Source organism: Hyperolius riggenbachi, chromosome 6 (assembly GCF_040937935.1).
Source record: "Hyperolius riggenbachi isolate aHypRig1 chromosome 6, aHypRig1.pri, whole genome shotgun sequence".
NCBI classification, from domain to species: Eukaryota; Metazoa; Chordata; class Amphibia; order Anura; family Hyperoliidae; genus Hyperolius; species Hyperolius riggenbachi.
In genome coordinates, this window is record NC_090651.1 from 12,106,849 (window position 1) to 12,121,183 (window position 14,335).

At 38.1% G+C, this 14,335-nt stretch overlaps 20 non-coding genes across 20 annotated transcripts; all 20 read left to right on the plus strand.

The window, feature by feature from the left end:
- Positions 1–581: 581 nt before the first annotated feature.
- TRNAF-GAA (transfer RNA phenylalanine (anticodon GAA)) lies at positions 582–717 on the plus strand. The gene is made up of 2 exons: positions 582–618; positions 682–717. It is a non-coding gene; the product is annotated as a tRNA-Phe (tRNA).
- Positions 718–1,315: 598 nt separating this feature from the next.
- On the plus strand, positions 1,316–1,388 carry TRNAF-GAA (transfer RNA phenylalanine (anticodon GAA)). The gene has a single exon. It is a non-coding gene; the product is annotated as a tRNA-Phe (tRNA).
- A 598-nt stretch (positions 1,389–1,986) lies between these two features.
- TRNAF-GAA (transfer RNA phenylalanine (anticodon GAA)) lies at positions 1,987–2,059 on the plus strand. The gene has a single exon. It is a non-coding gene; the product is annotated as a tRNA-Phe (tRNA).
- Positions 2,060–2,721: 662 nt separating this feature from the next.
- Positions 2,722–2,794, plus strand: TRNAF-GAA (transfer RNA phenylalanine (anticodon GAA)). Its single transcript has one exon. It is a non-coding gene; the product is annotated as a tRNA-Phe (tRNA).
- Positions 2,795–3,392: 598 nt separating this feature from the next.
- On the plus strand, positions 3,393–3,465 carry TRNAF-GAA (transfer RNA phenylalanine (anticodon GAA)). The gene has a single exon. It is a non-coding gene; the product is annotated as a tRNA-Phe (tRNA).
- Positions 3,466–4,127: 662 nt separating this feature from the next.
- On the plus strand, positions 4,128–4,200 carry TRNAF-GAA (transfer RNA phenylalanine (anticodon GAA)). Its single transcript has one exon. It is a non-coding gene; the product is annotated as a tRNA-Phe (tRNA).
- Positions 4,201–4,864: 664 nt separating this feature from the next.
- Positions 4,865–4,937, plus strand: TRNAF-GAA (transfer RNA phenylalanine (anticodon GAA)). Its single transcript has one exon. It is a non-coding gene; the product is annotated as a tRNA-Phe (tRNA).
- Positions 4,938–5,599: 662 nt separating this feature from the next.
- Positions 5,600–5,672, plus strand: TRNAF-GAA (transfer RNA phenylalanine (anticodon GAA)). The gene has a single exon. It is a non-coding gene; the product is annotated as a tRNA-Phe (tRNA).
- Positions 5,673–6,271: 599 nt separating this feature from the next.
- TRNAF-GAA (transfer RNA phenylalanine (anticodon GAA)) lies at positions 6,272–6,344 on the plus strand. Its single transcript has one exon. It is a non-coding gene; the product is annotated as a tRNA-Phe (tRNA).
- A 600-nt stretch (positions 6,345–6,944) lies between these two features.
- TRNAF-GAA (transfer RNA phenylalanine (anticodon GAA)) lies at positions 6,945–7,017 on the plus strand. The gene has a single exon. It is a non-coding gene; the product is annotated as a tRNA-Phe (tRNA).
- A 600-nt stretch (positions 7,018–7,617) lies between these two features.
- TRNAF-GAA (transfer RNA phenylalanine (anticodon GAA)) lies at positions 7,618–7,690 on the plus strand. The gene has a single exon. It is a non-coding gene; the product is annotated as a tRNA-Phe (tRNA).
- A 597-nt stretch (positions 7,691–8,287) lies between these two features.
- Positions 8,288–8,360, plus strand: TRNAF-GAA (transfer RNA phenylalanine (anticodon GAA)). Its single transcript has one exon. It is a non-coding gene; the product is annotated as a tRNA-Phe (tRNA).
- Positions 8,361–8,960: 600 nt separating this feature from the next.
- TRNAF-GAA (transfer RNA phenylalanine (anticodon GAA)) lies at positions 8,961–9,033 on the plus strand. Its single transcript has one exon. It is a non-coding gene; the product is annotated as a tRNA-Phe (tRNA).
- Positions 9,034–9,633: 600 nt separating this feature from the next.
- TRNAF-GAA (transfer RNA phenylalanine (anticodon GAA)) lies at positions 9,634–9,706 on the plus strand. Its single transcript has one exon. It is a non-coding gene; the product is annotated as a tRNA-Phe (tRNA).
- A 598-nt stretch (positions 9,707–10,304) lies between these two features.
- TRNAF-GAA (transfer RNA phenylalanine (anticodon GAA)) lies at positions 10,305–10,377 on the plus strand. Its single transcript has one exon. It is a non-coding gene; the product is annotated as a tRNA-Phe (tRNA).
- A 598-nt stretch (positions 10,378–10,975) lies between these two features.
- TRNAF-GAA (transfer RNA phenylalanine (anticodon GAA)) lies at positions 10,976–11,048 on the plus strand. Its single transcript has one exon. It is a non-coding gene; the product is annotated as a tRNA-Phe (tRNA).
- Positions 11,049–11,646: 598 nt separating this feature from the next.
- TRNAF-GAA (transfer RNA phenylalanine (anticodon GAA)) lies at positions 11,647–11,719 on the plus strand. The gene has a single exon. It is a non-coding gene; the product is annotated as a tRNA-Phe (tRNA).
- Positions 11,720–12,381: 662 nt separating this feature from the next.
- On the plus strand, positions 12,382–12,454 carry TRNAF-GAA (transfer RNA phenylalanine (anticodon GAA)). Its single transcript has one exon. It is a non-coding gene; the product is annotated as a tRNA-Phe (tRNA).
- Positions 12,455–13,116: 662 nt separating this feature from the next.
- On the plus strand, positions 13,117–13,189 carry TRNAF-GAA (transfer RNA phenylalanine (anticodon GAA)). The gene has a single exon. It is a non-coding gene; the product is annotated as a tRNA-Phe (tRNA).
- A 598-nt stretch (positions 13,190–13,787) lies between these two features.
- TRNAF-GAA (transfer RNA phenylalanine (anticodon GAA)) lies at positions 13,788–13,860 on the plus strand. The gene has a single exon. It is a non-coding gene; the product is annotated as a tRNA-Phe (tRNA).
- Positions 13,861–14,335: the final 475 nt, after the last annotated feature.

Here is a 14,335-nt window from a genome sequence, read left to right on the forward strand (position 1 = left end):
CAATACAGAAACGTCCTGATTGATCCAGACAAAATAGAGACATGGATTTAACACAATACCTCTGGTCACATCAAATATTTCAAGACTGCAAGAAAAGAGGACATACAGTCAACTTAAAAGAGACAAACATTTCTTAATGAATATATATCAAAGAAAATATAGGACACATATAGAGTAGATAATTTACCTGAATAAAAGGTACTAGATTGGAGATTTATCTCATGGGAAGTCATAAATACAGCTGCATTTACCTGAATAAAAGGTACTAGATTGGAGATTTATCTCATGGGAAGTCATAAATACAGCTGCATTTACCTGAATAAAAGGTACTAGATTGGAGGTTTGTCTTATGGGAACTCATAAATACAGCTGCAGGAGGGCAAAAAATTCAAAAATGTTTCTCAGGAAAGGTATTTGAACCCAAGTCTACAGGACACATGCAACCTGCATGGAGCGCCTTAGACCCTCTAACCACACCGATAACGCACCACAGCTACTACGACTCAGAAAATATCATGAGTCTTTGCCTGCACAGGACACTTGTGCTGAAAAAAAAATCACACAAACTGTGATGCAATGTAGTCGAAATAGCTCAGTTGGGAGAGCGTTAGACTGAAGATCTAAAGGTCCCTGGTTCGAAATAGCTCAGTTGGGAGAGCGTTAGACTGCGTTAGACTGAAGATCTAAAGGTCCCTGGTTCGATCCCGGGTTTTGGCATGATATCTTATTGTTAGAAAAAACGTAGTAAAATAAAGCCAAATTCAGACTACACCCGGAACTCGGCAAGATAAACTGATTCTCAATACAGAAACGTCCTGATTGAACCAGACAATATAGAGACATGGATTTAACACAATACCTCTGGTCATCAAATATTTGAAGACTGCAAGAAAAGAGGACATACAGTCAACTTAAAAGAGACAAACATTTCTTAATGAATATATATCAAAGAAAATATAGGACACATATAGAGTAGATAATTTACCTGAATAAAAGGTACTAGATTGGAGATTTATCTCATGGGAAGTCATAAATACAGCTGCATTTACCTGAATAAAAGGTACTAGATTGGAGGTTTGTCTTATGGGAACTCATAAATACAGCTGCAGGAGGGCAAAAAATTCAAAAATGTTTCTCAGGAAAGGTATTTGAACCCAAGTCTACAGGACACATGCAACCTGCATGGAGCGCCTTAGACCCTCTAACCACACCGATAACGCACCACTGCTACTACGACTCAGAAAATATCATGAGTCTTTGCCTGCACAGGACACTTGTGCTGAAAAAAAAATCACACAAACTGTGATGCAATGTAGCCGAAATAGCTCAGTTGGGAGAGCGTTAGACTGAAGATCTAAAGGTCCCTGGTTCGATCCCGGGTTTCGGCATGATATCTTATTGTTAGAAAAAACTTAGTAAAATAAAGCCGAATTCAGACTACACCCGGAACTCGGCAAGATAAACTGATTCTCAATACAGAAACGTCCTGATTGAACCAGACAAAATAGAGACATGGATTTAACACAATACCTCTGGTCATCAAATATTTCAAGACTGCAAGAAAAGAGGACATACAGTCAACTTAAAAGAGACAAACATTTCTTAATGAATATATATCAAAGAAAATATAGGACACATATAGAGTAGATAATTTACCTGAATAAAAGGTACTAGATTGGAGATTTATCTCATGGGAAGTCATAAATACAGCTGCATTTACCTGAATAAAAGGTACTAGATTGGAGGTTTGTCTTATGGGAACTCATAAATACAGCTGCAGGAGGGCAAAAAATTCAAAAATGTTTCTCAGGAAAGGTATTTGAACCCAAGTCTACAGGACACATGCAACCTGCATGGAGCGCCTTAGACCCTCTAACCACACCGATAACGCACCACTGCTACTACGACTCAGAAAATATCATGAGTCTTTGCCTGCACAGGACACTTGTGCTGAAAAAAAAATCACACAAACTGTGATGCAATGTAGCCGAAATAGCTCAGTTGGGAGAGCGTTAGACTGAAGATATAAAGGTCCCTGGTTCGATCCCGGGTTTCGGCATGATATCTTATTGTTAGAAAAAACTTAGTAAAATAAAGCCAAATTCAGACTACACCCGGAACTCGGCAAGATAAACTGATTCTCAATACAGAAACGTCCTGATTGAACCAGACAAAATAGAGACATGGATTTAACACAATACCTCTGGTCATCAAATATTTCAAGACTGCAAGAAAAGAGGACATACAGTCAACTTAAAAGAGACAAACATTTCTTAATGAATATATATCAAAGAAAATATAGGACACATATAGAGTAGATAATTTACCTGAATAAAAGGTACTAGATTGGAGATTTATCTCATGGGAAGTCATAAATACAGCTGCATTTACCTGAATAAAAGGTACTAGATTGGAGATTTATCTCATGGGAAGTCATAAATACAGCTGCATTTACCTGAATAAAAGGTACTAGATTGGAGGTTTGTCTTATGGGAACTCATAAATACAGCTGCAGGAGGGCAAAAAATTCAAAAATGTTTCTCAGGAAAGGTATTTGAACCCAAGTCTACAGGACACATGCAACCTGCATGGAGCGCCTTAGACCCTCTAACCACACCGACAACGCACCACTGCTACTACGACTCAGAAAATATCATGAGTCTTTGCCTGCACAGGACACTTGTGCTGAAAAAAAAATCACACAAACTGTGATGCAATGTAGCCGAAATAGCTCAGTTGGGAGAGCGTTAGACTGAAGATCTAAAGGTCCCTGGTTCGATCCCGGGTTTCGGCATGATATCTTATTGTTAGAAAAAACTTAGTAAAATAAAGCCAAATTCAGACTACACCCGGAACTCGGCAAGATAAACTGATTCTCAATACAGAAACGTCCTGATTGAACCAGACAAAATAGAGACATGGATTTAACACAATACCTCTGGTCATCAAATATTTCAAGACTGCAAGAAAGGAGGACATACAGTCAACTTAAAAGAGACAAACATTTCTTAATGAATATATATCAAAGAAAATATAGGACACATATAGAGTAGATAATTTACCTGAATAAAAGGTACTAGATTGGAGATTTATCTCATGGGAAGTCATAAATACAGCTGCATTTACCTGAATAAAAGGTACTAGATTGGAGGTTTGTCTTATGGGAACTCATAAATACAGCTGCAGGAGGGCAAAAAATTCAAAAATGTTTCTCAGGAAAGGTATTTGAACCCAAGTCTACAGGACACATGCAACCTGCATGGAGCGCCTTAGACCCTCTAACCACACCGATAACGCACCACTGCTACTACGACTCAGAAAATATCATGAGTCTTTGCCTGCACAGGACACTTGTGCTGAAAAAAAAATCACACAAACTGTGATGCAATGTAGTCGAAATAGCTCAGTTGGGAGAGCGTTAGACTGAAGATCTAAAGGTCCCTGGTTCGATCCTGGGTTTCGGCATGATATCTTATTGTTAGAAAAAACTTAGTAAAATAAAGCCAAATTCAGACTACACCCGGAACTCGGCAAGATAAACTGATTCTCAATACAGAAACGTCCTGATTGAACCAGACAAAATAGAGACATGGATTTAACACAATACCACTGGTCATCAAATATTTCAAGACTGCAAGAAAAGAGGACATACAGTCAACTTAAAAGAGACAAACATTTCTTAATGAATATATATCAAAGAAAATATAGGACACATATAGAGTAGATAATTTACCTGAATAAAAGGTACTAGATTGGAGATTTATCTCATGGGAAGTCATAAATACAGCTGCATTTACCTGAATAAAAGGTACTAGATTGGAGATTTATCTCATGGGAAGTCATAAATACAGCTGCATTTACCTGAATAAAAGGTACTAGATTGGACGTTTGTCTTATGGGAACTCATAAATACAGCTGCAGGAGGGCAAAAAATTCAAAAATGTTTCTCAGGAAAGGTATTTGAACCCAAGTCTACAGGACACATGCAACCTGCATGGAGCGCCTTAGACCCTCTAACCACACCGACAACGCACCACTGCTACTACGACTCAGAAAATATCATGAGTCTTTGCCTGCACAGGACACTTGTGCTGAAAAAAAAATCACACAAACTGTGATGCAATGTAGCCGAAATAGCTCAGTTGGGAGAGCGTTAGACTGAAGATCTAAAGGTCCCTGGTTCGATCCTGGGTTTTGGCATGATATCTTATTGTTAGAAAAAACTTAGTAAAATAAAGCCAAATTCAGACTACACCCGGAACTCGGCAAGATAAACTGATTCTCAATACAGAAACGTCCTGATTGAACCAGACAAAATAGAGACATGGATTTAACACAATACCTCTGGTCACATCAAATATTTCAAGACTGCAAGAAAAGAGGACATACAGTCAACTTAAAAGAGACAAACATTTCTTAATGAATATATATCAAAGAAAATATAGGACACATATAGAGTAGATAATTTACCTGAATAAAAGGTACTAGATTGGAGATTTATCTCATGGGAAGTCATAAATACAGCTGCATTTACCTGAATAAAAGGTACTAGATTGGAGATTTATCTCATGGGAAGTCATAAATACAGCTGCATTTACCTGAATAAAAGGTACTAGATTGGAGGTTTGTCTTATGGGAACTCATAAATACAGCTGCAGGAGGGCAAAAAATTCAAAAATGTTTCTCAGGAAAGGTATTTGAACCCAAGTCTACAGGACACATGCAACCTGCATGGAGCGCCTTAGACCCTCTAACCACACCGATAACGCACCATGGCTACTACGACTCAGAAAATATCATGAGTCTTTGCCTGCACAGGACACTTGTGCTGAAAAAAAAATCACACAAACTGTGATGCAATGTAGTCGAAATAGCTCAGTTGGGAGAGCGTTAGACTGAAGATCTAAAGGTCCCTGGTTCGATCCCGGGTTTCGGCATGATATCTTATTGTTAGAAAAAACTTAGTAAAATAAAGCCAAATTCAGACTACACCCGGAACTCGGCAAGATAAACTGATTCTCAATACAGAAACGTCCTGATTGAACCAGACAAAATAGAGACATGGATGTAACACAATACCACTGGTCATCAAATATTTCAAGACTGCAAGAAAAGAGGACATACAGTCAACTTAAAAGAGACAAACATTTCTTAATGAATATATATCAAAGAAAGTATAGGACACATATAGAGTAGATAATTTACCTGAATAAAAGGTACTAGATTGGAGATTTATCTCATGGGAAGTCATAAATACAGCTGCATTTACCTGAATAAAAGGTACTAGATTGGAGATTTATCTCATGGGAAGTCATAAATACAGCTGCATTTACCTGAATAAAAGGTACTAGATTGGACGTTTGTCTTATGGGAACTCATAAATACAGCTGCAGGAGGGCAAAAAATTCAAAAATGTTTCTCAGGAAAGGTATTTGAACCCAAGTCTACAGGACACATGCAACCTGCATGGAGCGCCTTAGACCCTCTAACCACACCGACAACGCACCACTGCTACTACGACTCAGAAAATATCATGAGTCTTTGCCTGCACAGGACACTTGTGCTGAAAAAAAAATCACACAAACTGTGATGCAATGTAGCCGAAATAGCTCAGTTGGGAGAGCGTTAGACTGAAGATCTAAAGGTCCCTGGTTCGATCCTGGGTTTTGGCATGATATCTTATTGTTAGAAAAAACTTAGTAAAATAAAGCCAAATTCAGACTACACCCGGAACTCGGCAAGATAAACTGATTCTCAATACAGAAACGTCCTGATTGAACCAGACAAAATAGAGACATGGATTTAACACAATACCTCTAGTCACATCAAATATTTCAAGACTGCAAGAAAAGAGGACATACAGTCAACTTAAAAGAGACAAACATTTCTTAATGAATATATATCAAAGAAAATATAGGACACATATAGAGTAGATAATTTACCTGAATAAAAGGTACTAGATTGGAGATTTATCTCATGGGAAGTCATAAATACAGCTGCATTTACCTGAATAAAAGGTACTAGATTGGAGGTTTGTCTTATGGGAACTCATAAATACAGCTGCAGGAGGGCAAAAAATTCAAAAATGTTTCTCAGGAAACGTATTTGAACCCAAGTCTACAGGACACATGCAACCTGCATGGAGCACCTTAGACCCTCTAACCACACCGACAACACACCACTGCTACTACAACTCATAAAATATCATGAGTCTTTTCCTGCACGGGACACTTGTGCTGAAAAAAAATCACACAAACTGTGATGCAATGTAGCCGAAATAGCTCAGATGGGAGAGCGTTAGACTGAAGATCTAAAGGTCCCTGGTTTGATCCCGGGTTTCGGCATGATATCTTATTGTTAGAAAAAACTTAGTAAAATAAAGCCAAATTCAGACTACACCCGGAACTCGGCAAGATAAACTGATTCTCAATACAGAAACGTCCTGATTGAACCAGACAAAATAGAGACATGGATTTAACACAATACCTCTGGTCACATCAAATATTTCAAGACTGCAAGAAAAGAGGACATACAGTCAACTTAAAAGAGACAAACATTTCTTAATGAATATATATCAAAGAAAATATAGGACACATATAGAGTAGATAATTTACCTGAATAAAAGGTACTAGATTGGAGATTTATCTCATGGGAAGTCATAAATACAGCTGCATTTACCTGAATAAAAGGTACTAGATTGGAGGTTTGTCTTATGGGAACTCATAAATACAGCTGCAGGAGGGCAAAAAATTCAAAAATGTTTCTCAGGAAAGGTATTTGAACCCAAGTCTACAGGACACATGCAACCTGCATGGAGCGCCTTAGACCCTCTAACCACACCGACAACGCACCACTGCTACTATGACTCAGAAAATATCATGAGTCTTTGCCTGCACAGGACACTTGTGCTGAAAAAAAAATCACACAAACTGTGATGCAATGTAGCCGAAATAGCTCAGTTGGGAGAGCGTTAAACTGAAGATCTAAAGGTCTCTGGTTCGATCCCGGGTTTTGGCATGATATCTTATTGTTAGAAAAAACTTAGTAAAATAAAGCAAAATTCAGACTACACCCGGAACTCGGCAAGATAAACTGATTCTCAATACAGAAACGTCCTGATTGAACCAGACAAAATAGAGACATGGATTTAACACAATACCTCTGGTCACATCAAATATTTCAAGACTGCAAGAAAAGAGGACATACAGTCAACTTAAAAGAGACAAACATTTCTTAATGAATATATATCAAAGAAAATATAGGACACATATAGAGTAGATAATTTACCTGAATAAAAGGTACTAGATTGGAGATTTATCTCATGGGAAGTCATAAATACAGCTGCATTTACCTGAATAAAAGGTACTAGATTGGAGGTTTGTCTTATGGGAACTCATAAATACAGCTGCAGGAGGGCAAAAAATTCAAAAATGTTTCTCAGGAAAGGTATTTGAACCCAAGTCTACAGGACACATGCAACCTGCATGGAGCGCCTTAGACCCTCTAACCACACCGACAACGCACCACTGCTACTATGACTCAGAAAATATCATGAGTCTTTGCCTGCACAGGACACTTGTGCTGAAAAAAAAATCACACAAACTGTGATGCAATGTAGCCGAAATAGCTCAGTTGGGAGAGCGTTAAACTGAAGATCTAAAGGTCTCTGGTTCGATCCCGGGTTTTGGCATGATATCTTATTGTTAGAAAAAACTTAGTAAAATAAAGCAAAATTCAGACTACACCCGGAACTCGGCAAGATAAACTGATTCTCAATACAGAAACGTCCTGATTGAACCAGACAAAATAGAGACATGGATTTAACACAATACCTCTGGTCACATCAAATATTTCAAGATTGCAAGAAAAGAGGACATACAGTCAACTTAAAAGAGACAAACATTTCTTAATGAATATATCAAAGAAAATATAGGACACATATAGAGTAGATAATTTACCTGAATAAAAGGTACTAGATTGGAGATTTATCTCATGGGAAGTCATAAATACAGCTGCATTTACCTGAATAAAAGGTACTAGATTGGAGGTTTGTCTTATGGGAACTCATAAATACAGCTGCAGGAGGGCAAAAAATTCAAAAATGTTTCTCAGGAAACGTATTTGAACCCAAGTCTACAGGACACATGCAACCTGCATGGAGCGCCTTAGACCCTCTAACCACACCGACAACACACCACTGCTACTACAACTCATAAAATATCATGAGTCTTTTCCTGCACGGGACACTTGTGCTGAAAAAAAATCACACAAACTGTGATGCAATGTAGCTGAAATAGCTCAGATGGGAGAGCGTTAGACTGAAGATCTAAAGGTCCCTGGTTCGGTCCCGGGTTTCGGCATGATATCTTATTGTTAGAAAAAACTTAGTAAAATAAAGCCAAATTCAGACTACACCCGGAACTCGGCAAGATAAACTGATTCTCAATACAGAAACGTCCTGATTGAACCAGACAAAATAGAGACATGGATTTAACACAATACCTCTGGTCACATCAAATATTTCAAGACTGCAAGAAAAGAGGACATACAGTCAACTTAAAAGAGACAAACATTTCTTAATGAATATATATCAAAGAAAATATAGGACACATATAGAGTAGATAATTTACCTGAATAAAAGGTACTAGATTGGAGATTTATCTCATGGGAAGTCATAAATACAGCTGCATTTACCTGAATAAAAGGTACTAGATTGGAGGTTTGTCTTATGGGAACTCATAAATACAGCTGCAGGAGGGCAAAAAATTCAAAAATGTTTCTCAGGAAAGGTATTTGAACCCAAGTCTACAGGACACATGCAACCTGCATGGAGCGCCTTAGACCCTCTAACCACACCGACAACGCACCACTGCTACTACGACTCAGAAAATATCATGAGTCTTTGCCTGCACAGGACACTTGTGCTGAAAAAAAAATCACACAAACTGTGATGTAATGTAGCCGAAATAGCTCAGTTGGGAGAGCGTTAGACTGAAGATCTAAAGGTCCCTGGTTCGATCCCGGGTTTTGGCATGATATCTTATTGTTAGAAAAAACTTAGTAAAATAAAGCCAAATTCAGACTACACCCGGAACTCGGCAAGATAAACTGATTCTCAATACAGAAACGTCCTGATTGAACCAGACAAAATAGAGACATGGATTTAACACAATACCTCTGGTCACATCAAATATTTCAAGACTGCAAGAAAAGAGGACATACAGTCAACTTAAAAGAGACAAACATTTCTTAATGAATATATATCAAAGAAAATATAGGACACATATAGAGTAGATAATTTACCTGAATAAAAGGTACTAGATTGGAGATTTATCTCATGGGAAGTCATAAATACAGCTGCATTTACCTGAATAAAAGGTACTAGATTGGAGGTTTGTCTTATGGGAACTCATAAATACAGCTGCAGGAGGGCAAAAAATTCAAAAATGTTTCTCAGGAAAGGTATTTGAACCCAAGTCTACAGGACACATGCAACCTGCATGGAGCGCCTTAGACCCTCTAACCACACCGACAACGCACCACTGCTACTACGACTCAGAAAATATCATGAGTCTTTGCCTGCACAGGACACTTGTGCTGAAAAAAAAATCACACAAACTGTGATGCAATGTAGCCGAAATAGCTCAGTTGGGAGAGCGTTAGACTGAAGATCTAAAGGTCCCTGGTTCGATCCCGGGTTTCGGCATGATATCTTATTGTTAGAAAAAACTTAGTAAAATAAAGCCAAATTCAGACTACACCCGGAAGCCGGCAAGATAAACTGATTCTCAATACAGAAACGTCCTGATTGAACCAGACAAAATAGAGACATGGATTTAACACAATACCTCTGGTCATCAAATATTTCAAGACTGCAAGAAAAGAGGACATACAGTCAACTTAAAAGAGACAAACATTTCTTAATGAATATATATCAAAGAAAATATAGGACACATATAGAGTAGATAATTTACCTGAATAAAAGGTACTAGATTGGAGATTTATCTCATGGGAAGTCATAAATACAGCTGCATTTACCTGAATAAAAGGTACTAGATTGGAGGTTTGTCTTATGGGAACTCATAAATACAGCTGCAGGAGGGCAAAAAATTCCAAAATGTTTCTCAGGAAAGGTATTTGAACCCAAGTCTACAGGACACATGCAACCTGCATGGAGCGCCTTAGACCCTCTAACCACACCGATAACGCACCACTGCTACTACGACTCAGAAAATATAATGAGTCTTTGCCTGCACAGGACACTTGTGCTGAAAAAAAAATCACACAAACTGTGATGCAATGTAGCCGAAATAGCTCAGTTGGGAGAGCGTTAGACTGAAGATCTAAAGGTCCCTGGTTCGATCCCGGGTTTCGGCATGATATCTTATTGTTAGAAAAAACTTAGTAAAATAAAGCCGAATTCAGACTACACCCGGAACTCGGCAAGATAAACTGATTCTCAATACAGAAACGTCCTGATTGAACCAGACAAAATAGAGACATGGATTTAACACAATACCTCTGGTCATCAAATATTTCAAGACTGCAAGAAAAGAGGACATACAGTCAACTTAAAAGAGACAAACATTTCTTAATGAATATATATCAAAGAAAATATAGGACACATATAGAGTAGATAATTTACCTGAATAAAAGGTACTAGATTGGAGATTTATCTCATGGGAAGTCATAAATACAGCTGCATTTACCTGAATAAAAGGTACTAGATTGGAGGTTTGTCTTATGGGAACTCATAAATACAGCTGCAGGAGGGCAAAAAATTCAAAAATGTTTCTCAGGAAAGGTATTTGAACCCAAGTCTACAGGACACATGCAACCTGCATGGAGCGCCTTAGACCCTCTAACCACACCGATAACGCACCACTGCTACTACGACTCAGAAAATATCATGAGTCTTTGCCTGCACAGGACACTTGTGCTGAAAAAAAAATCACACAAACTGTGATGCAATGTAGCCGAAATAGCTCAGTTGGGAGAGCGTTAGACTGAAGATCTAAAGGTCCCTGGTTCGATCCCGGGTTTCGGCATGATATCTTATTGTTAGAAAAAACTTAGTAAAATAAAGCCGAATTCAGACTACACCCGGAACTCGGCAAGATAAACTGATTCTCAATACAGAAACGTCCTGATTGAACCAGACAAAATAGAGACATGGATTTAACACAATACCTCTGGTCATCAAATATTTCAAGACTGCAAGAAAAGAGGACATACAGTCAACTTAAAAGAGACAAACATTTCTTAATGAATATATATCAAAGAAAATATAGGACACATATAGAGTAGATAATTTACCTGAATAAAAGGTACTAGATTGGAGATTTATCTCATGGGAAGTCATAAATACAGCTGCATTTACCTGAATAAAAGGTACTAGATTGGAGGTTTGTCTTATGGGAACTCATAAATACAGCTGCAGGAGGGCAAAAAATTCAAAAATGTTTCTCAGGAAAGGTATTTGAACCCAAGTCTACAGGACACATGCAACCTGCATGGAGCGCCTTAGACCCTCTAACTACACTGATAACGCACCACTGCTACTACGACTCAGAAAATATCATGAGTCTTTGCCTGCACAGGACACTTGTGCTGAAAAAAAAATCACACAAACTGTGATGCAATGTAGCCGAAATAGCTCAGTTGGGAGAGCGTTAGACTGAAGATCTAAAGGTCCCTGGTTCGATCCTGGGTTTCGGCATGATATCTTATTGTTAGAAAAAACTTAGTAAAATAAAGCCAAATTCAGACTACACCCGGAACTCGGCAAGATAAACTGATTCTCAATACAGAAACGTCCTGATTGAACCAGACAAAATAGAGACATGGATTTAACACAATACCTCTGGTCATCAAATATTTCAAGACTGCAAGAAAAGAGGACATACAGTCAACTTAAAAGAGACAAACATTTCTTAATGAATATATATCAAAGAAAATATAGGACACATATAGAGTAGATAATTTACCTGAATAAAAGGTACTAGATTGGAGATTTATCTCATGGGAAGTCATAAATACAGCTGCATTTACCTGAATAAAAGGTACTAGATTGGAGATTTATCTCATGGGAAGTCATAAATACAGCTGCATTTACCTGAATAAAAGGTACTAGATTGGAGGTTTGTCTTATGGGAACTCATAAATACAGCTGCAGGAGGGCAAAAAATTCCAAAATGTTTCTCAGGAAAGGTATTTGAACCCAAGTCTACAGGACACATGCAACCTGCATGGAGCGCCTTAGACCCTCTAACCACACCGATAACGCACCACTGCTACTACGACTCAGAAAATATCATGAGTCTTTGCCTGCACAGGACACTTGTGCTGAAAAAAAAATCACACAAACTGTGATGCAATGTAGCCGAAATAGCTCAGTTGGGAGAGCGTTAGACTGAAGATCTAAAGGTCCCTGGTTCGATCCCGGGTTTCGGCATGATATCTTATTGTTAGAAAAAACTTAGTAAAATAAAGCCGAATTCAGACTACACCCGGAACTCGGCAAGATAAACTGATTCTCAATACAGAAACGTCCTGATTGAACCAGACAAAATAGAGACATGGATTTAACACAATACCTCTGGTCATCAAATATTTCAAGACTGCAAGAAAAGAGGACATACAGTCAACTTAAAAGAGACAAACATTTCTTAATGAATATATATCAAAGAAAATATAGGACACATATAGAGTAGATAATTTACCTGAATAAAAGGTACTAGATTGGAGATTTATCTCATGGGAAGTCATAAATACAGCTGCATTTACCTGAATAAAAGGTACTAGATTGGAGATTTATCTCATGGGAAGTCATAAATACAGCTGCATTTACCTGAATAAAAGGTACTAGATTGGAGGTTTGTCTTATGGGAACTCATAAATACAGCTGCAGGAGGGCAAAAAATTCCAAAATGTTTCTCAGGAAAGGTATTTGAACCCAAGTCTACAGGACACATGCAACCTGCATGGAGCGCCTTAGACCCTCTAACCACACCGATAACGCACCACTGCTACTACGACTCAGAAAATATCATGAGTCTTTGCCTGCACAGGACACTTGTGCTGAAAAAAAAATCACACAAACTGTGATGCAATGTAGCCGAAATAGCTCAGTTGGGAGAGCGTTAGACTGAAGATCTAAAGGTCCCTGGTTCGATCCCGGGTTTCGGCATGATATCTTATTGTTAGAAAAAACTTAGTAAAATAAAGCCGAATTCAGACTACACCCGGAACTCGGCAAGATAAACTGATTCTCAATACAGAAACGTCCTGATTGAACCAGACAAAATAGAGACATGGATTTAACACAATACCTCTGGTCATCAAATATTTCAAGACTGCAAGAAAAGAGGACATACAGTCAACTTAAAAGAGACAAACATTTCTTAATGAATATATATCAAAGAAAATATAGGACACATATAGAGTAGATAATTTACCTGAATAAAAGGTACTAGATTGGAGATTTATCTCATGGGAAGTCATAAATACAGCTGCATTTACCTGAATAAAAGGTACTAGATTGGAGGTTTGTCTTATGGGAACTCATAAATACAGCTGCAGGAGGGCAAAAAATTCAAAAATGTTTCTCAGGAAAGGTATTTGAACCCAAGTCTACAGGACACATGCAACCTGCATGGAGCGCCTTAGACCCTCTAACTACACTGATAACGCACCACTGCTACTACGACTCAGAAAATATCATGAGTCTTTGCCTGCACAGGACACTTGTGCTGAAAAAAAAATCACACAAACTGTGATGCAATGTAGCCGAAATAGCTCAGTTGGGAGAGCGTTAGACTGAAGATCTAAAGGTCCCTGGTTCGATCCCGGGTTTCGGCATGATATCTTATTGTTAGAAAAAACTTAGTAAAATAAAGCCGAATTCAGACTACACCCGGAACTCGGCAAGATAAACTGATTCTCAATACAGAAACGTCCTGATTGAACCAGACAAAATAGAGACATGGATTTAACACAATACCTCTGGTCATCAAATATTTCAAGACTGCAAGAAAAGAGGACATACAGTCAACTTAAAAGAGACAAACATTTCTTAATGAATATATATCAAAGAAAATATAGGACACATATAGAGTAGATAATTTACCTGAATAAAAGGTACTAGATTGGAGATTTATCTCATGGGAAGTCATAAATACAGCTGCATTTACCTGAATAAAAGGTACTAGATTGGAGGTTTGTCTTATGGGAACTCATAAATACAGCTGCAGGAGGGCAAAAAATTCAAAAATGTTTCTCAGGAAAGGTATTTGAACCCAAGTCTACAGGACACATGCAACCTGCATGGAGCGCC